We start from the raw sequence: 22,818 nt of genomic DNA, 5'->3' as shown, positions 1-22,818 counted from the left end.
ATAATGTTCTAGCACCCTTCCAGTATAATGGGGGCATTTTTGAAGGAATATCCCTGGTGGGAAGACTAGGGCATCTGAATCTTAACACATTTCACCAAATATATGATCTCTTCTCACATGATATATCCTTTCTCCCCTGCTTCTTTGATTTATGTTTTCATACAATATTTCCTTGTGAACCTCACCTCAAGTGAGGGTCCCTATTTAAGACAAGTACATGTTTCTGGGGCATTACATATTTTTCGGTTGCTGGGAGAGTCTCTATAGCAATGCTCAGGAGGTGTGAGGGCTCCACAGACAATTCTCAGAAAACGTGGCCATGGTGCTTGGGGTCCTCCGAGGCTATACAGCCTTTGATACTCTGGCAATCAGGTGGTGCTGGGAGTCAAATTGAGTGCATGTGAGGCAAGTTCCATAAGCACTACACTATCTCCTGCGGCCCTGGGTATTAGATTGATGTCAGCATTCTGAGGTCCTCCCTTTTGTCAGAAAGCAGAAACTTGTGCAGGAGAAAGTGGAAGAGACCTTAGGGTTTAGCTAGGTTGACTGAGTAGATGGTGGTAGCATTAAGATTAGAACATAAAGTAAAAATAAAACCAGAGAAAGATCTAACAATAGTAAAGAGGGCTTTAGACGTTACTGGGCCTGCTCGAGCAAATCGATGATCAACGGGAGGGCCTTTTCCTTTACCAATCTCCAAAAAAGTTTCAAAATATAATTTTTGACAAAAAATCATACAGAAGTCCAAATTTTTATTGTTCATGGGATAACTATATTAAAAAGAGAAAAGAACCACAATAAACATACAAGTAAAATGAAGGTACATTTCTTTGGAGTCTTTCAATTATGTATTTATATTAGTATATATACAAGTATAATCTTTAAAAAATAAATTTCAGTTACTATAACATTTTATTGAGTTTTTTATAATTGTAATGTTTTACTGTTAAGATGATATTGTTGTGAACATTTATATCTATTTGTCTACTTTTCTGATTGTTTACTTAAGATCTGATATAAAAAGCTACCTTACTAGGGCTGGAGCGATAGCATAGCTGGTAGGATGTTTACCTTGCAATTGGTCGACCTAGGTTCAATTCCCAGGATCCCATATGTTCGCCTGAGCAACACAAGGGGTAATTCCTGAGTGCAGAGCCAGGAGTAACCCCTGTGCATTGCCAGGTGTGACCCAAAAAGAAAGAAAAGTGTTACTTACTTATGACTGGGTATGTAGCTCAGGGCTAAAGCACTTGGCTTGCAAGTATGAAATTTTGGGTTCTATTCCTCACACTATAGAAACAAAACCAAAATATTTCACTGTGGTTGAAAATATATCTCAGTGGTAAAATATTTGCCTCACATTTGTGAGGTTATGGGTTTGATACCTGAATTTCCATATACGCACACAAAAGCTAATTTACTTAAAGAATATTAAACTGCTTAAAACTAAGTATATATTGCCATACTATTATACAGATTTAATTATCAATAAAATAACTTGAAAAGGTCTATTTTTAGCATCTTTGCTAGGAAAAGATGTTACCTGATTTTTAAATGTTTGTAATTTGGGACACATTTTAATTTGTCATTTTAATTTGTGCTCTTTGTCTACTACTGAGCTTGAAAATTGCTCTTGTGTTTACAAGTTATTTACACTTCTTTGAATATAGATTATATGATCATAATTTATGCTTATTTTTTCTATACAAGTTTAATAGCTAAATACTGATTTATTTCACAGCACTAATTTATTAAAAACATTCATCTTTTACCTATTATATTAATTGACATTAGTTGTATGTTTTCCTTGTTTTTTGATCACTTAATTTACTTTTTATCTTTTTTTTCAGATTGTAAGATTTTCACAGAAATGAGCATATGTTTTTCTTTATCTTCTACAGTTTTAAACTGAGAACAACTGTTTGTTTTGTATAATAGAGATACCTGTGCATTTAAAATTTCTTCTCATTATTTTTATATTTTAACACATCTCAATTCATCTACAACTTATCATAGTAAGTGTTGTCATATTGAAAGAAACCACCATTTTTTTCAATCATAGCACTGTAGCACTATCCTCCCGTGGTTCATCCATTTGCTCAAGCAGGCACCAGTAACATCTTACAACACATTGTGAGACTAGTCGTTACTGGTTTTGGCCTATCGAATACGTCATGGGTAGCTTGCCAGGTTTTTTCTATGAGGGCGAGATATTCTGGGTAGCTTGCCGGGAGAGGAATCGGAATCAGGGTTGGCCTTCTGCAAGGCAAATGCTGTACGCGCTGTGCTGTAAACGTTATATAAAATATACTAGTAATACCGAATGTTGTTTCTTTAACAGTGCAATAAAATGATTATTTAGTAATTTTCCTGATTTGTTAATAAAATATGTAAGCTCTTGAGTATAATGGGAGTAGTTTTCTAACACAATAGTCTGAGGAATTTGAAACTGTTATAACTGTCTTGCAGGATTCCATCTCCCTAGCCTGCTTCATTCTACCCCTCTCTCTATCCAATCCGGTATTCTTCCTGGGAATCTGACCTCCTGATTGGCTAGGCTCTACCTTTAACTGCCTATTTTATGACATCATTCTCCCACCAAACCAACCACCAATTGGTCGAATGTTGGGGTTCCCATACGGTTGTTTGTAAACAAATTTGAATCATACTGGAAAGTGACCAGTGACAAATGACCAATCAACAATGACCAGTCATCTGTACTGGACACTTGCGGTCTTTAGCCGCTCCAGTATTCAGACTTACTCTCCTACCGTCTCCTCTTCTCGTCTACCTTTCATTGGTATTTCCTCTTCTCTGACCATGTCAGGTAAGGTATAATACTTTTCAAAGCTTTTAATTAGATTTATCATCACTAAACTTAAAAGAAGTCTACTAAAACCAGCACGTAGTAATGACAGAAAGTGTTCAAGTAGAATTTTATAAGTCTCATTTTAGCTTGACTTTGATATTTCCTGTGTGATTTTAGACATTGGCTTTCTTTCTCTCACATACAAACTGTTTTTCCTCATTGATTACTTTATATTTTAGACGTATTTACGAGCTCAAATACAAACATATATATATTTATATATGTTGATTCTCTGTGTTTTTTTTTCTTTTAATCGTGTATTTTATAAAATATCGATTGACAAAAGTAAATCAAAGACAGTATTTTTACAGAAACAGAAAATGTAGATGCTGTGGAAACCTGTTAATATATACCCGCATGGTTTCTCTGTAATGGTCTCTCCTCTTGTATTTATACTTCAGTAGTTTAAATATAGTGCTATTACACAGTAATAATCATTTATCTTTGAGTTTTCTATTTAAACCAGGTTATAAGAAAATTTGGGGCATGAGGAAGGTGTGGAGTGCTGAGCGGTAGGGAGGCAAGCCCTCTAAGGTAAGAAAGTTTGGGATCACTTTCATCAAACATTGACCAATCGAAACCAAGACTATATGAGGGAGAATAAAATAGGTAAGAAAGAAAGAAAGAATATGGATGACAATTATCAAGGAAGGGGAAACCATCTGGATTGAATGTTGAAGAAAACCAAGGATTTAAAGTCAAAAAAGAAAGAATATATGTTAAATATGCTGAGGTAAATACACTGAGAGCAAGTCAAAGCAATTTACTTCAATAAATGCCAGGACTAGAAAGTATACAATTCCTTGAGTAGGGTACCAGTAGGAAAACCAGTATATCAGAAAGCCATCCATGGTGACTTTTTTCCTTATTACCTTTTAGAACACAGTACTTGGTACATGACAATTTGGAATATGAACATGCTTCAGAAATGATGCATCCCATTAATAGCTAATAGTGGCTATCTAGGTGGGTGGAAGAAATAGAATCTTCAATGTTTTAATGACGTTCTAGTTTTTAAGTACATGTACGCGTTGCCTGTTGAAATTTAAAAAAAATGGTATCTTCTATCTTGATTCAGGAGATTTGATTCATTTGTGTTGTAAGTAGGTTCCAGGTTAAAGCTGCTTGTCATCTTTACAAATATTATTTCATGTGATTTTTTTTCTTCCTAACATGAGAGTATTTTGATAATAGTCAACTTCCGTTTTTAGATCCTAAGAGGAAAGAGGAAAATCAAGTCACACATGTCGAATTACACATTTTTTCATATTTCTTCATTTTGATTGTTCCACATTAAGAATATTTAATGGAATTTTGGTGCTCATTTATTAACATTGAGAAGAACGTTTTCCAGGTTAATAAAGATAATTCAACACTAGGTTTTGAAAGCAATTTTCAATATTTTGTGATCATTTTATATGGTCTTTTCTATTTGTGTGATAAACTGAAATCATATGCTAGGTTTAACACGTGTTGTTTGCTGTTTAATATTCAGAGGTATTGATGAGAATAATTTTTTGTAATTACGAAGTTTCTCTATTTTACTCATTTAAAACATTGCTTACCTATGAAATACAATCAAGTTTATTCCTATTTTCTTTTTTTTATGTAGTTACTGGTAAATCTTTTCTGTTTAATGGACTGGTAAAGTGTGCTCTCAAAAATCACCTTCTATTCCATTTCTTGGCTAGCAGTTTTTTCTAAAACAGAATACACTATTCATATTGTATAAGTAAAAGGCCCTCCCGTAGATCATCGATTTGCTCGAGCGGTCCCAGTAACGTCTCCATTGGAGACTTTGTTGTTACTGTGTTTGGCATATCGAATACTCTCGGTAGCTTGCCGGGCTCTCCAACAGGGGCGGAGGAATCGATGTGGAACAATTTTTTAATAAACTTATTGGACTGTTTTATTTGGTTTTGTTTGGGACCACATCCACAGTTATTAAGGGTTTACTCTTGGGTCTGCTCTCAATAACTTACTGTACTATACAGCTTGCTACATAGCCCAGATTTCACTGATATCTATATACTTCTTTTTCAGTTCTGTGATACATATTTTTCATGATATTTTCTTTATACTTCCTCCTATGAAAACACATGAAGTGGAAAAATTATATTTGTGTATGCATTATTATTCTTAGAGTTATTTATAAACAACTTAAGACACAGAATTTAAATAAATTTTTCCCTCCAAAAACATTTCATGGGAAAAACTCAAGTAGTCATTTTTGAAGTGGATCAAAAATCAGGGTAACTTTCAATGCATCAACATGATTAAGTCATAAGTGAACCGTACTAGCACATATTCATTGCACAAGTCAAATGGAAACCTGATGATTACAATGGTAAGAGTTGTAAAGACCCCAAATGCCTATATTAATGTAAGGTATCTTCCTAACCATTTCTGCATTGTAGTGATCATGCAGAGTCCTGGAAAAAAGTCCACATGCTTAGGTTCCATAACTTGGAAATTCATAAGGGACAGAGAGAGAGTACTGGAGGAGATAAGGCATTTGCCTTGTACACAGCCAATCAGGTTGGACCTCTGTCACTGCATACACTCTTCTGAATGTTACAAGGGGTCACACAGAGTGCAGAGCCAGAAAGAGCCCAAGAACACTGTAAGTTATTGGTCCAAATTATACTCCATAACATGACCAATAAAAATTATTTGGAAAACATGAAGTCTCTTTGTCATTTCTGGCCCTCAGGTTTCTTCTTGTCCAAAGAATGTTACCCATTCTCTTAGACTTCCTAGTTTGGAAAAGCTTCCCTTATAGGAAATAACATATGAATCAATAGGAGAGCAAGCTACAGGCATTGCTAGGGTAAGGAAAAACGATCTGTAACCAAGAAATCCAGATACAGAAAAGATCACCTGGTGGCTCTACAGTTCTGTGTTCATTTGGGAGCACGATACCAAATACACAAAGTGCCAAAATGTTCCAGACTTTGAATCACCCCATATTGTTGGAATTTTGGAAACTCACTTGACTGTTGGTACTAGAAGCATCTCAATGGCTTAAATTTTAAGTTTATATTGTTCCTCTCAGCGTTGAAGGAGATTATTAGTCTCACAGATTTCTTTCATCACCTTATTGTTCCTTACAGAAAAATTTCAAAATCCATCTGTATTTGGAACTTCACATACTCGGCAGCATTCCCTTCCCATGGTGAACTATGCAGCTTCCCTAACAGGAAGTGCCTGCAACTACTCCAGAGAATCTGCTCCAGCTGGTAGTTCTGCTTGGCTCCTGCCCTCAGCCTCTGGCACCTCTTTCCAACCACTGATGGGTAGTGTCTAACTTTACCAACATTTCAGCACAACAATGCTATCTGGAGTGTTTAAACCAGAGTCATATATCCACCTCAGCTGCTTCCTACCCGAGTGTTTTGGAATGGGATATTGCAGGAAGTTTCCATGGGAGACTTTTCTGTGACTGTCCTTGACCAAGACACCGCTGTCTCTTCCATGTCTAAGGCAGCTTGCTATGAGAGAACCCTAGATACCTACAACACGGTGTCTGTGTACCCATCACTTTCTGCCAGTCTTGTTGAGAGAACACCGTCTCGGTATCCATATCAGAGTCAAAGTCTGTCACTTCCTTACCAGGACCGAAGCCAGGTGTATTACAATCATCAAGGAGGTCTGGGAACTCTCCTTTCGGCCTGCAGTCCTATGACTCCATTTCATACACAGGACAAAATGGCTCTGCCCCCCAAGCTTACAGGAACTCATCTAGAGAAATGGTTATTGTGCTGAAGGAGGTCCTGCCCCCAAATAACCAACCTCCAGCCACCTCCTCTGGAATCCACTTCTCTGTGTCTGCTCAACCCATCACAGAATCGAGTTATCAAGGTGAGATAAACTGAGAGAAGGGAAAGAAAACTCAAAAATTGGGGTCAAAGAAGAGGAAAACTGTCCATAGACAGGTGGTATTTAAATACACTGAGATTTTTAAGTTTATGAAATGAAGTTAACTAAACTCAGTTCATGTTTACTCCCCTCACCCATTTTATAGCATATTATTTTCACACTCAACATAAGAGCTCCGAATGCACATTGGAAGGTATGATAGTATATTGGAAAACTACTTTTCTTATAATGAACTTCAGGAGCACACAAAAGAATGCCACATTTTTTCCCAAGTTATTGCATTTATTTTTTAATTTTTATTAGTTAAACATCATGAGGCAGAGTTGTAGACTTACAAATTATTGTGCTTGCCTTTCATTTATACAATGATGGAGAACCTATCCCTCCACCAGTGCCCATTCTCCACCACCACGGATACTAGTATTCCTGCCACCACCCATACCCCCCATCCCACCCAGCATCTGTGGCATGGAATGCCACATTTTTCACTCTTCTAGTTCAGCAGTCCTCCAGAATTACCACACTAAAAGTTAAATACAAGTCTTAAACTAGTATTTTGTTATTTTCGTAAGAAGTTTCAGAACTCTTATTGTAATGGTACCACTTTAACTTTTCCTTCCATTAATGAGCAGCAAGGTTCTGAATACACTTGTGGTTTAGAGATTCTGTCTCAAATCATGAAACCTAGAATCTGTACTTCAGCACAAATATCATGCTGAAGGAGTGCTTCATTCATACTCTTATTCTATGATATTAACGTCCTTTTATTTTTCTATGAAAGTGAATAAATTGAGAGTAAAATACATTACAATGCTAAGCTCTGTATGGCATTTATTAGTTTAAAAGACTGTAAGTTTTCTTTTAAAAAAAGCTTTTGTTTGGAGGAGGTTGAATCTGTGTCACAGTCCGAAGTGCTCAGGGATTAGTCCTGGGTCTGTGCTAGGGATCACTGCTGAAGATGCTTAGGAGATCATCCGTGATACAAAAGATCAAACGGAGGTCAGCTGTGCGTAGGGCCAGTGCCTTACCAAATGTACTATCCCTCTGTCCACGTCTCTTATTTTTTAAGTTAGTTTACACAGAAACTCTTTCAAATACAAAGAAAACCAAAAATCAACAGCATCACAGGACCAACAGTAACAACTATAACAGTTACCTCCAATCTTCTAGCACAGGGCCTTGTCCATTATCCGTAGAATACTCAGTAACAATGCTTTCCCTATGGCTGGTGGTGCACAGATGTTGCAGCACTAGGTTTGTGGAGGGAATATCTCATTTTGCAGGGACTGAATTCTTCCTTGGTTCCTTTTTAGTGATGAATTTCCTGGGGATGGAGACTTCCCTGCCATCGCAACCTTCAGGTCAGACATTTGGTTTCACACAAATTTCCGAATTGCCCACATTTGCAGTAGCAGGATTCAAAGACCTTTGAGTAATCCACCACCTGAGATTGGGAAAGTTCCCATAATATCTCCAGCCCAAAGTAACCTGGCGCTGACCCCTACTCCAACTCAGGAACAAAAAGGTATAAATTTTGATCAGATGAACCATGGGCTTTCAAAAGCTCTGGAGACCTACCAGATCCCAGTCGACGTAGATCAATGCAAAGACCTGCAGGTAATGAACACCAGTGACACCATCACTCTGAAGCAGGTGCAAGAAAATTCAAGTGGCACCAAGGGGACCTCCCATGCAAAATGGAAGAACAAAAAGGAGGCTTCTGAGCCTCTTGAGGGAGAACCCAAGGCCAAAATCCAGCCAAAAGTCCGAGATTGCTTGCTAGGGGGAGCGGGGATTGTTCATAATGCTGCAGTCAGTGATAGGTGTCCTGTGACCATTGCCATAACTAACAGCAAACCTCACAAAGCTGCATCCAGCAGGATCAGCAAGACAAAGAGCCGTGGGCAAGAGAAGATAAAAAACACCGGAGAAAAATCTAAGAAATCTAACGAGTGTAAGCATCCAGGGAACAAGGTCAAGGTAGAAGAAAAGCCCACCATTGGCAAGATGAAACACAAGAAAAGTCAACCCAATGCTTGCCAAGATGCTGTTAAAAAGCCCCGCCGCTACCTAGGCATACACCTTCTGGATTCTGTCAAAGTTTTTCATGCTCTGGGAAGAAGAGTGATCCAAAACCTGGAATCTCTTCCTCACAGGTCCTGAGTAGCTCAAAGAAGCCTACAGATATCAAGCCACCCACAGCTGTCAAGCCATGGCTAGGTGCTGCACAGGATGGAAAAGTCCTTGAGAAAACGCAGGTCAAAGCTCAGAAACCAAATAGCAGTGCTGAAAAACGCTCATCTCCAACCCAGTCTGAGCTGCCACCTCCTTGGATAGGTCAAATTGGTACCTTTGCCTTTTCTTAACATAGAGACACTGCAAGCTCGACCTGTTCCTCAGAGGCGACAATCTGTGGCCTCACATCATCCTGCTGCAGCTGACCCTGCCAAGCTGGATCTACCAATGCAGCTCAGTCAACTGCTGCCAATTCTTCCCGTTCAACCACTGCATATTTGTCTGGTTCTGCCAAACCTGCTCAGTCCATTTCAACCAAACCATCTCGACCAGGTTTGCATAAACCCAGTAGCCAGCCTATTCGTCACCCTGCAGCTTCAATACCTGCTCCCTACAAGACAGCAGCTGGCACATTTCTCCAGTGGGAGGCTCCTCCTGTCTCTGTGAACAAGCGGCAGTCGCCACCCAAACGTCAGAGTCACTTTCTCCTCCAAGATTTCCGTTTCCAACAGATTCCATAGAGAAAGCCCAATGTTCCCGAGCAAGTCATGTCAAAGCCCATCACCAAAGAGCAGAGAACAGAGCCTGAGGCTATGAAAAGGAAGGTTCAGCAGGAGCGTGAGAATGCTGCCAAGCACACCTCGTTGGGGGAAAGTGCAGTTCTTTATTGAGAGGGAAAAAGCGATGAACATCTCCCTCTACTATGGCTACGTAATTAGAGAGCTGGAATGGTAGGTTCCAATTTATGTACCAGATGGTTGCCCTAGGCAAACACTGAAATGCCATACACCTTTTATTTATTCTAATATATTTTTCAAATTAAATAGATGTAACATAGTTAATTGGTTCTTAATAAAAGTTCAGAATTTTGAGATGCAGTCCACTATGGTTGATTTGGGAGTGGCTGGGGATTGAAGGATTTAATGGGAAAGAATGGGAAGTTAGAGAGAGGAAAAAGGGGGAATAGGCAAGACTCCAAGAAATACAAACTTTGTCCAGGGTTATAAAGCCCATAAGAGGCGAGAAATTGCATGGACCTGAGGAAGATTGGGGTAGGGTCAGAGGAAGAATATAGCTGACAGGGCATTTGCTTTGCAAGTAAGAAGGAATCAGTTCATTTCTTGCAATCTTTTATGGGCCCCAGAGACCCACCCGATGTGAAACTTTAGCACTGAGCCAGGAGTAAGGCCAGAGCACAGTTAAGTATGCCCCATCCCTGTTGTCCTCCAAAAAAAATGGGAGAAATGGCACAGTCTGCGGTTTTCGGTTAAAAAAATAAATTTGGAATAGGCTGAGGTAGGCAGATGAGTCTAATATGACCAGTAGAAAAGTTTAAATTCTTCCATAGAGGCTGTGTTTACGCCTCATGGTCACCTTTGGAAGATAACCAAATTTGAGACACATCACTAAAATGTTTGGTTGGTCTATCCATAAATGTTGGCTGGGGGATGCGAACACTTACACTGGGTAATAAACCTACCAGATGAGTGACAACGCCCTCAGAGGCATTCAATGATGACTCTGAACAGTGACAAAGCCAAGAGAACAGTTGCAGCATGAAGCCTGAAGATAAGCTCCTGGGAGATTCAAAATAAGTCACCATGTCCTCGGGCCCTCTGTTCAGCACCCCTAGCTGCATCATTTCACTTATTCCCAACAATATTCATAGTTTTTATCACGGTGACACTTTACTAGCTAGTTTCAACAATGACATCCAGTGCCGATTTAAGTCTTTTGATTTGTAAACTCCCCAAGGTAGCCAAGCCAGCTTTCAGGAAATTTCTGGTGGCGGGAGCTAAAATTATATTAGCTTCAGCGGGCTGGTCTTTGGTCTTCCATGGTCCATGGTGCCTGTAGGTTTCTCTAAACATCGCTTTAAAATGTAGCTCACACAAGATCCAGCTTTATAAATGGTGTTGTGACTGTGTTGCGGTAGGTACCGTACTAAAACATGTGTCCTAGGTCACCACTCCCAAAGCAGTTGGTACCGGTTGACCTTGAGCCTGGAAGGTGATGGTGGAAAGAGATCATCCTAGGAGAGTTAATGGGGTGATGGATGGATGGAAAGGAAACCGGGAAGAGTAGGGAACTGGAAATCTGGTGATCATCATGGGATAGTTGGTGGATGTTTTTCAAATACGTTAAAATATATTTTGTAAATGAGATTCAAGACTTAATCACTTAATCACTTAACTTCCCGTTAGTCGTCGATTTGCTCGAGCGGGCGCCAGTAACGTCTCCATTTGTCCCTGTCGCGTGCTAGTGTAGCCCAATGGCATCTGTTCGCTCCGGGAACATGAAGGGCCTCAAACCGATCGTTCATGATCTTGACGAAGAAGTCTGACCATCTGGTAGGTGGTCGGCCACGCGGTCTCCTGACATCCCGTGGAATCCAATCAGTAACAGCTCTAGTCCAACGGTCGTCTTTAAATCTCATTACGTGACCAGCCCATCTGATTTTCGACACCTTGGCAAATGAGACAGCATCCCTGATCCTTGATTGTCGATGGATGTCAGAACTCCGGATTCTTCTCTCATTTGAGTGAAACGTGATATTCCAAGCATAGCTCTTTCTATTCTTCTTTGGGAGACCTGGATGGCGTTCTCATCTTGTTTGCGTAGGGCCCAGGTCTCTGAGGCATATGTTAATGCAGGAAGAACAGTGGAATCAAAGAGATGTGCCCGGAGCCGAAGGTTCTTCGTCCTCTTAGCTATTTCTTCGACGTTCTTGAAGGCGTTCCAAGCCGCTCTCTTCCTCCTGCGCAGCTCGGGTGCCAGGTCATTTATCATGTTGACCTCTCGACCTAGGTAGACATAGCTGTTGCATTCGGAGATGGTCGTTCCATTGAGAGCGAATGGGGCATCAGGAACAAGGCTGTTTCTCATAAACATTGTCTTCGTAAGATTCAGCTGTAGTCCTACCTTTCCACACTCACAGTCAAAGTCGGCCAGCATTTGTGCCGCTTGGCTGATGTTTGGTGTTATTAAAACAATGTCATCAGCAAAGCGGAGGTGGTGTAATTGCCGACCATCTATCTTCACTTCCATTCCTTCCCATTCCAGTCGTCGCATGATGTTCTCGAGGGTGGCACTGAAGAGTTTCGGTGAAATGTATCACCCTGCCGAACCCCTCTCTTGACATCAATGATCACTTCTTTGTAGAATGGTGAGATCCTGGTAGTGAATCCGCAATAAAGCTCAAGGAGGATCCTGTTGTATTGGGCTTGAACGCCCTGATTGGCTAGGGCTTCAATGACCGCTTCCGTCTCAACAGAATCAAAGGCCTTCTTTAAATCAATGAACGTTAAGCAGAGCGGCATCTTGTACTCCCGAGAAACCTCAATAAGCTTGGTTATCGTGTGGATATGGTCAATGGTGCTGAATCCTTTGCGGAACCCTGCTTGCTCGCATGGTTGTCCTTCATCTAATGTTCTGCCAATCCTATTCAGGATGACTCGAGTGAATAGTTTGTAGATGACAGACAATAGGCAGATTGGGCGATAGTTGCCAATGTCATGGATGTCTCCCTTCGTGAACAGTAGTACGGTTCTGCTGGTTTTCCATTGGGACGGAACCTTGCATTCAGACAGGTAGCGAGTGAAGAGCTGAGCCAGTGTATTGATGAGTACTGAGGGCAGGTTCTTCAGGTGTTCAGGTCTGACCTTGTCTGGGCCGGGTGCTGTTTGTTTCTTTACCAACGAAATGGCGTGTCGGATTTCGGAGGGGAGAACATTGGGAAAAACTTACCCATCCTGTGGAATTTGGTATGCTGGCAAGTGGACATCTCTGTCGAAGAGATTTGAGTAGAAGTCATGGATAATCTTCTCCATTGCCGTTCTGGAGGATGTGATGGATCCATCAGGGCGTCGAAGGGCAGTCATCTTGGTCTTATAGTTGGCGAAGGACAGGTGGGCCTTACGAATACTTTTCCCGGCTTAAGCCGCATCTACCAGTACTTCTGCTCTTCTCTCTTTGAGGTCTTCCTTGATCGCATCTCTGCACTGCTTTGCGAGCTCGGACCTTAGCTTGCGGTTGCCTGAGGCATGCGCCAAACCACGCTGGCAAATTAGCTCAAGAGTTTTCGAAGATAGGCGACTTTTTGTGGCTATCTCTCTCTTGGCGTTCCTCGCACATTCATGGAGGTGCTGAACAAGTCGATCGTATTCCTCGTCAATGTTGTCGACAATGGCATCTTCCCATGTTGCCGCAATAGTACCAAAGAGTTCCCAGTTGGTGGTCATTCTGGGAGTTCTCTTTTTGAACTTTGCAGCCCTTTCTCCCCGCTCTGTGAAGTAGAATTTTTCACGAAGGAGACGGTGGTCCGATCCCGTTCGAAATTTTGGGACAACAGCGACATCAGTCAGGCAAAACCGTCGATTGAATATGATGTGGTCCATTTCGTTGTGGAATCGTCCACCAGGAGACTCCCATGTCCATCGTTTAGATTCTGCCTTCTGGAACTGTGAGTAACCATGGATGGTCTTGGTCGACATGATGAACTCTGACAGTCTCTCACCCTGTTCGTTCCATTCTAGGCCTTGGGTCCCGATGTGAAGTTGTTCAACTGATCTTCTCGGTCCTATCTTGGCATTAAAATCACCCACAATGATCTTGTAGAAGGTGTGGTCTTCTTTATAGAACTTCTCTAGCTCCATGTAGAACTTCTCGATTTCTCTTTCATCATAATGAGATGTTGGTGCGTAGACAACGAAGATAGAAAATGCAGGCAGTGAGCTACATCTATTCAAATGTAAACGTCCGATTCGGGTTGTTAGGCATTCGAATGAATCAATGCTCTTGGCCAAGTTTGTGTTGACAAGGACACCGACGCCTCCAACACCTCTTTTATCGCATGTTCCGAGGAACAATTCTTCTCCAGTGTCGAAAACGGCATGATGAGATTCGTGCCTTCTTGTCTCGGTCAGACCAATGATGTCGTACTTGATCAAGTACGACAAAATACGAAAATAAGATAGCTTCCAAAGAACAGGTTACATATAAGACCGAGATAGCTGATAAGGCTGGCATTCCTTCTGGGCTTTCAATCATACCATTTACTAAATATGTTATTTTCACATCACTTTAGCTGTGGAGAGGAATAGTGAGAAACAAAATGCCACCAGAAAAGCAAACTGGATGACCACCTTCAATAAAAGCCAGGTGGAAGGTGTTCCCATGGATCCCAAGTACAAATATATGTTAACAGGAACATATATTTAACTAACTCTGCTTGGTACCAGTAACTAATTTGTTGAAAATGGGGGGAAATGAACGCAGTTTCTGATTGACCTGAGACTGACCTGTTAATAGATTTTCCCAGGCAAGGGCAGTTGACTGGCTGGGAACAAAAAAACGTGAAACGTGTTTTGCTACCTTAATGTATGGCTGGAGGGAATTGATCCCAGTAATCTCTCAAAACTAACAAGCTTCAACTCTCTTGAAGTAATGTTGTATTCACTAAGGAAAAAATGTTGGGAGAAAAGTCTGAAATGATGGGAAAAGAGACAATAAGTGCAAAAGGAAGGGCTTGAAATTGGGGTTCCTCTGAAAACAAAGCTTGAAACAAGATCTGGTGGGAACATGGTTTACTGGAAATGGGATCTGAGGAGGAAAAGAGTGATATCAGGGATGTGAACAAGGAAAATCCTAGTTAACGAAGACTTATCTAGCTGACTACCCCATGGGAAACATGGTTCCAAGACTAGCAGAACTTACCAAGTAATTTACTTTAATTTTCTTTCTTATATATGGTCAATTACAACACGTATTCTTAGCCTTCTTCAAACACAATTTGGAGTATTCGTTTCTTTCTCAATATTCTGTTCATTTGTGTAAGCATTTTAAATAACTGCTCGATAACAGAATTATTTGATTAGACTTATTTTTTACTTTAATGTTTAGTTGAGATTACTGAAAACTAGGTCTAATGTGAAGTTTGTCTTGATTGGTACAAGTAGAAATGGGAGGACTAGGAATGGAATTAGACATTATAGGGTACCACATTCAGTTCCTAATAATACTAGTAAAGGACATTGTCCCAAATAAACTATCGAAAAAGATATTCTTCACTATTTAAACTGTAAATTCAACATTTTCTATATTAAATTAAAATGAATTAATATTCCTGTATTTGGTCTTTTAAAGACATTCCAGGTTGGTTAAGGAAACTAACACTGGGTATGAAATCATAACAACTTAATCATAAAAACCTGATTACTACTTAAGTTTCCACGAATGTCAGTGCTAAGAATTATTTCCCTGGATCTCACTAGCGTACGTGATAGTCATATGAATACACCTGTGTGGATACATCACTGGTATCTAATTTAGAGAATAGATATATAGAGATTAGATCACATAGCTGAGTGTGATCGGAACTTTTCTAGACATTCCCTTTATCACACTCCCAAAGACTTGTACTGATCCTTATGGGTCCATGACTTTTCGTCCTCCCCACTCCCAGAGTCTTTTAAAATTTGGGGTTTGGAGTTGGGAGAGAGAGTGGTGGGAGAGAAACTGGGGACAGTAGCAATGGAACTGTATACTAGTGGAGGTTGGTTGTTAAAATATCCTATGATTAAAACTGAATCATGAAAAGGTTTGTAATATGTGTCTCTTGCAGATTCAATACAAAGACATGATATTTAGTTTCTACCACCGTGATTCACTTATGAGTTTGCTGAAATTTATTTTTATCACCTTGGCTGGGCTCATTACATAGGTGCCTGTGTGGTAAAACATTTTTCATTTTATGCAGACTTAAGAGGCAAAACTAAAAGGGTTGGGACTTCTGGTGGAAGGGGAAAAGAGCACAAAACACCCTGTTGACCACAGCTCAGCAGGGTCAACTAACATGCTTTATGACTGACCTCCTTCACTGATTTCCTCTTTTTAATGTGGAAAAATGAAAAGACTTTTCAGGCTGCCAGAGGGTAGTCCCGTCCAGTTCACACTATTTTCTTTTCGATCAGAATTGTTTAAAGATTATTTGATAAATTTGGAGCTTAATGATTTGTTCTCATATATTTCCCCTACATGGTGTCAGTGGGCATTGATCCAGGAAGGACAGCATGAAAAAGATGAGGTGTATGACTTAACCACCAATGCCAACACTACTGTAAGTATGGAACCCAGAGTACAATAGTTAAACATCAAAACGTGTTTGTCAAGGAGATCGGTGGGAATGCAGGGAGAAATGGGTCATTTGTTGGTGGAGGGATGCAGACACTGGTGGTGTGATTAGAATTGGAATATTGTATGACAAAACTCCATTATAAATGACTTTGAAAATCAAAATTGCCTAAATTTAAAAAAAAGAGAAGTCAACTTACATCTATATTTCAAGAAAGCTTGTCTTAGCAAATTTTGGCAGGGAGACCATATTTGGTAGGTAGAGGGAGAAAGAAAGGGAGAGATGACAGTTGGGAAGAGAAGCCTGGATATCATGGAAGAGATGAAAGCTGATCTTAGAAGATTTGGAGCCATCAGAGTTTAAAGAGTTAAATGGTGAGAACATTGCAGTTTAGATAGTTAAATAGAGAGATTCGTTTAAGTCATCAGCAGTGTATACATAGAGATTTCAAAGACCTCACTGATATTCAGGCTATATTAACTAACAAGGGAAGCATTTTTTTTTCCTGATGCACTATGTAAGTACGATATATTGCCAGGAAGAATGATAAGAAGTTGGTTCTCTTTTTCACAGATTAATAAATTAGACGTGAAAACTTTTGTACAAAGGAATCTATCATCTTGTCCTGTTGCTCTGTTTTCTTGTCATCATTCCATTCTCCCCCATGACCCTACCTAACCAGGGCTCTCCATATTTCTCAACAGTGTCACCACATAGCCTCAGAGCTGTGTTAACTGCCAGCAGCTCACAGCTCTCATGTTTTACCCACACCCAGGCCAGAGCCATCCTTCTGAAACCAAGGATATTTGCGGAAGGCCTGTTCTTCCTTGAATTGGCAGTCATGGTTTACCTCTTCTTAACCATTGTGTTTACAAATTTAGATGAAAGTCGCTATACTAGTGACAGGGATTTTCCAAACTAAGGAAAGCATAAACATTTCCCTTTCCCCCAAGAATTTGGGGCTAGTACTTATCTATCCACTGCTAATCGTATGTGATAATTAGGAAACAGAACTGAAGTCAAAACAGGGACATTTGTCAATTTGGTGCCATGACTAATCAGTCTTAGTCACTTAATCAATTAATCACTTAACTTCCCGTTAGTCGTCGATTTGCTCGAGCGGGCGCCAGTAATGTCTCCATCTGTCCCTGTCGCGTGCTAGTGTAGCCCAATGGCATCTGTTCACTCCAGGAACATGAAGGGCCTCAAACCGATCGTTCATGATCTTGACGAAGAACTCTGACCATCTGGTAGGTGGGCGGCCACGAGGTCTCTTGACATCCCTGGAATCCAATCAGTAACAGCTCTAGTCCAACGGTCGTCTTTAAATCTCATTACGTGACCAGCCAGCCCATCTGATTTTTGACACCTTGGCAAATGAGACAGCATTCCTGATCCTTGATCGTCGACGGATGTCAGAACTCCGGATTATCTCTCTCATTTGAGTGAAACGTGATATTCCAAGCATAGCTCTTTCTATTCTTCTTTGGGAGACCTGAATAGCGTTCTCATCTTGTTTGCTTAGGGCCCAGGTCTCTGATGCATATGTTAATGCAGGAAGAACAGTGAAATCAAAGAGATATGCCCGGAGCCGGAGGTTCTTCGTCCTCGTACCTATTTCTTGGACGTTCTTGAAGGCGTTCCAAGCCGCTCTCTTCCTCCTGCGCAGCTCGGGTGCCAGGTCATTTGTTATGTTGACCTCTCGACCTTGGTAGACATAGCTGTTGCATTCGGAGATGGTCGTTCCATTGAGAGCGAATGGGGCGTCAGGAACAAGGCTGTTTCTCATAAACATTGTCTTCGTAAGATTCAGCTGTAGTCCTACCTTTCCACACTCACGGTCAAAGTCGGCCAGCATTCGTGCCGCTTGGCTGATGTTTGGTGTTATTGAAACAATGTCATCAGCAAAGCGGAGGTGGTGTAGTTGCCGACCATCTAACTTCACTCCCATTCCTTCCCATTCCAGTCATCGCATGATATTCTCGAGGGTGGCACTGAAGAGTTTCAGTGAAATGGTATCACCCTGCCACACCCCTCTCTTGACATCAACGATCACTTCTTTGTAGAATGGTGAGATCCTGCTAGTGAATCTGTAATACAGCTCACGGAGGATCCTGATGTACTGGTCTTGAATGCCCTGATTGGCTAAGGCTTCAATGACCACTTCCGTCTCAACAGAATCAAAGGCCTTCTTTAAATCAATGAACGTTAAACAGCGACATCTTGAACACCAGAGAAACCTCAATGAGCTTGGTTATCGTGTGGATATGGTCCATGGTGCTGAATCCTTTGCGGAACCCTGCTTGCTCGCATGGTTGTCCTTCATCTAGTGTTCTGCCAATCCTATTCAGGATGACTCGAGTGAACAACTTGTAGATGACAGACAATAGGCAGATCGGGCGATAGTTGCCAATGTCATGGATCTCTCACTTCGTGAACAGTAGTACGGTCCTGCTGGTTTTCCATTGGGACAGAACCTTGCATTCAGGCAGGTAGCGAGTGAAGAGCCGAGCCAGTGTATTGATGAGTACTGAGGGCAGGTTCTTCAGGTGTTCAGGTCTGACCTTGTCTGGGCCGGGTGCTGTTTGTTTCTTTACCGACGAAATGGCGTGTCGGATTTCGGAAGGGAGAACATTGGGAAGGACATATACATCCTGTGGAATTTGGTATGTTGGCAAGTGGACATGGCTATCGAAGAGATTTGAGTAGAAGTCATGGATAATCTTCTCCATTGCCGTTCTGGAGGATGTGATGGATCCATCAGGACATTGGAGGGCAGTCATCTTGGTCTTATAGTTGGCGAAGGACAGGCGGGCCTTACAAATACTTTTCCTGGCTTTTGCCGCATCTACCAGTACTTCTGCTCTTCTCTCTTTGAGGTCTTCCTTGATCGCATCTCTGCACTGCTTTGCGAGCTCAGACGTTAGCTTGCGGTTGCCTGAGGCATGCGCCAAACCACGCTGGCGAATTAGTTCAAGAGTTTTCGAAGATAGGCGATTTTTTGTGGCTATCTCTCTTTTGGCGTTCCTCGCACATTCATGGAGGTGCTGAAACAGTTGATCGTATTCCTCGTCAATGTTGTCAACAATGGCATCTTCCCATGTTGCCCCAATAGTACCAAAGAGTTCCCAGTTGGTGGTCATTCTGGGAGTTCTCTTTTTGAACTTTGCAGCCCTTTCTCCCCGCTCTGTGAAGTAGAATTTTGCATGAAGGAATCGGTGGTCCAATCCCATTCGAAATTTTGGGACAACAGCGACATCAGTCAGGCAAAACCGTCGATTGAATATGATGTGGTCTATTTCGTTGTGGAATCGTCCACCAGGAGACTCCCATGTCCATCGTTTAGATTCTGCCTTCTGGAACTGTGAGTTACCATGAATGGTCTTGGTCGACATGATGAACTCTGACAGTCTCTCACCCTGTTCGTTCCATTCTAGGCCATTTGTCCCGATGCATCCATCGAGGACCTGATGGTACTAGCACGAATGATCAAATACGACATCATTGGTCTGACGGAGACAAGAAGGCACGAATCTCACCATGCCGTTTTCGACACTGGAGAAGAATTTTTCCTCGGAACATGTGATAAAAGAGGTGTTGGATGCGTCGGTGTCCTTGTCAACACAAACTTGGCCAAGAGCATTGATTCATTCGAATGTCTAACAACTGGAATCGGACGTTTACATTTGAATAGATGTGGCTCACTGCCTGCAGTTTCTATCTCCGTTGTCTACGCACCAACATGTCATTATGATGAAAGAGAAATCGAGAAGTTCTACATGGAGCTAGAGAAGTTCTATAAAGAAGACCACACCTTCTACAAGATCATTGTGGGTGATTTTAGTGCCAAGATAGGACCAAGAAGATCAGCTGAAGAACTTCACATCGGGACCCATCAGACTTAGTATAAGTATATATTTCTAGGGGAAAAAAGCAGAAGAAAAAGAGTTGCTGCTATCAAATAATGCCAAATCTTTGCCAAGAAATCCTTTTAAAATAAAAATTGTGACTATGGACTGTACATTATTGCCACTCAATGCCTTTTTTGCAGACCACAACACCCAAAAGGAGAGAGAGAAAAAAAGGGAAACCCCTGCCACAGAGGCAGGGTGGGATGGGGGGGATAGATGTGAGAGGGATACCGGAATCCATGGTGGTGGGAAATGAGCACTGGCGGAGGGATGGGCAATTTATCATTCTATAATAGAAACCCAAGAACAAAAATTTGTAAATGTACAACTGCACCTCATGGTATTTCACTAATAAAAGTTTTAAAAAATAAAATAAAATAAAATTTGTTTTGTCTGCCAGAGATCAGCAGATGGGAACCTGAGTGAAGGCAAAAGATTAAATTGGTTGAGTTTTATTTATCCTTGAGTATATTAATTTGATTTTGGAGTCAATGTATATGACAGATTATCAAGACACAGAAATTATCAGCACTTCTCTTGTTTAAAAGTATAATGATACACTATATCTCTACCTCACATTCTTTTTATTTCTGATAGTTTGACACAAAAGATATGTCGAAGTCATAGATAAATGTAAATTATTTAAACACTTTTTTGATTATTTAAAATTACATTATAGAATTACATTACAGAGTTTCATAAATTTTAGGATTATGCAAAATCAACATGCATGTATCATATTACAATCGCTACTGAAAGGCCTACTCTGTCATTCACCATTGTTCAGTTTTTCCACTTTGATTACACATTTCCATCTGGTAACTATATAGTCTTATAGTTCTACAGTTTGTTTTTATTGCTTTGAAAAGATCAAAGTTATGCAATTTTCAACATTGCATGAAACTGGAGGATATCATGCATGAAAAGTTAGCCTTAAGGAAAGGAACAGATACAGAGAGATTTTTCTCATATATGGGATGTAAAGACACACAGCAAGGTAGCAACAAAGGTTCAAGGGCAATGTAAGGGGAGAACTGAACCACACAATTGAGTCAGAAGATTGGGAGTGAGGGATTCTGGGGGGTTGGGGGAGAGGGAGGGTTTAGTTTTTGAAAGAATGAGAGTGTCATGTTGGAATTATGTTTATGAGAAACCATTATTAATTGTATTATAAATCATAGAATATAAATAATGTTTTAGACGTTTGTCTGTCTCATTTTATTCTTTTAATTTGCTTTCTACGTATGCCACTTATATATGTACTTGTATGATGCCTATCTTTCTCTGCTTGGTTTATGTCACTAAACATAATATCGTCATGTTATCCATTTTTATACAAATAATAAGAAGATTTCACTTCATACAACTGATTAGTATTCCATTGCTTTACCACCTTTCATTTTCAAAATTTGTGGTTTAAAAGATACAAATATTGGTTTTAACAAGGCTCTGGTGTCTTAACAGATGTGATAAATACCAGGTTGTTCACTCTATGGCTTAGAGGCCAGCTGCACTCTCTAGGAGTAAAGGCAGAGCAGATAGAGAAGGGAGCACCAAATAAATGGTGCTGGGAAGATCTGACCAGGATGGGAGCTGCCTGCTGAAAGTAGTTTATGGACCGAACATGATTGCCACCCAATGTCTCTTCTGCAGACCACAGCTCCCAAAAGGAGAGATAGAACTAAAGGGAGTGCCCTACCAAAGAGGCAGTCTGGGATGGGGGCTGGGGGCTGGGAGGAATACAGTGATTGGTGGGAGTGGTGGTGGGATGGGTACTCGATCATTGTATAACTGAAACCCATGCACAACAACTTGTAAGTCTACAACTGTACCTCATGGTGATTCACTAATAAAACAAAACAAGACAAAAAATTAAAAAAAAAAGAAAATTGCTCTTGTGTTTACTAGTCATTTTACTAGTCATTTACTAGTCATTACTAGTCATGGACATATCTCTCTATTATGACTACCTAATGTGAGTAGCTGGAATGGTAGTTTTCACTTTAGGTACCAGAGGGTTGCCTTAGACAAACACTGAAATGATATACACATTTTATTTATTCTAATATATTTTTCACAAATTGAGGAGATTCATCGTAGTTAATTGGTTGATAATAAATGTTATGAAGTTTGAGATGCTGTCAAATGTGGTTGTTTTGGGGAGGGGCTGGGGGTTGAAGGATGGCATGGGAAAGAGTGGGAAGTTATAGAGAGGACAAAGGGGGAATAGACAAGACTCTGAGAAAGAGAAACTTGGTCCAGGGTTATAAAGGCCATAAGAGGAGTAATTGCATGGGCCTGGTGAAGAGTGGGGTAGGATCAGAGGAAGAGTATAGCTGATAGGGCATTTGCTCTGCAAGCAAGAAGGACCCAGTTCAATTCTTGCAATCCTTTAGGGTCCCCAGAGACGCACCAGATGTGAAACTTGAGCGCAGAGCCAGGAGTAAGACCAGAGCACAGTCAAGTATGCCCCATCCCTGGTGTCCTCCAAAAAAAACAATGGGAGAAATGGCACGGTCTGGGGGTTTGGATTAAAAGAACAAGGTTTACACATCAAGGTTCAGTCCTCCTGAACCTTGTTTTTATTGACTATGGGTATTATTTTTACACTTGATCACTTGACATCCCCTTACTCATTGATTTGCACGGGCGGGCACCAGTAACATCTCCATTCGTTCCTCTTTGTTGCTAGTGTAGCCCAATGGTGTCTGCTCACTCCAGAAACACAAAGAGCCTCAAACCATCGTTCAGGGTCTTGATAAAAAAGTCTGACCGTCTCATACATGGGCGAC

The sequence above is a fragment of the Sorex fumeus genome, unplaced genomic scaffold, assembly GCF_029834395.1.
Source record: "Sorex fumeus unplaced genomic scaffold, SorFum_2.1 ptg000070l, whole genome shotgun sequence".
In the NCBI taxonomy this organism is placed as follows: domain Eukaryota; kingdom Metazoa; phylum Chordata; class Mammalia; order Eulipotyphla; family Soricidae; genus Sorex; species Sorex fumeus.
Note: the sequence above shows the minus strand (reverse complement) of the source record.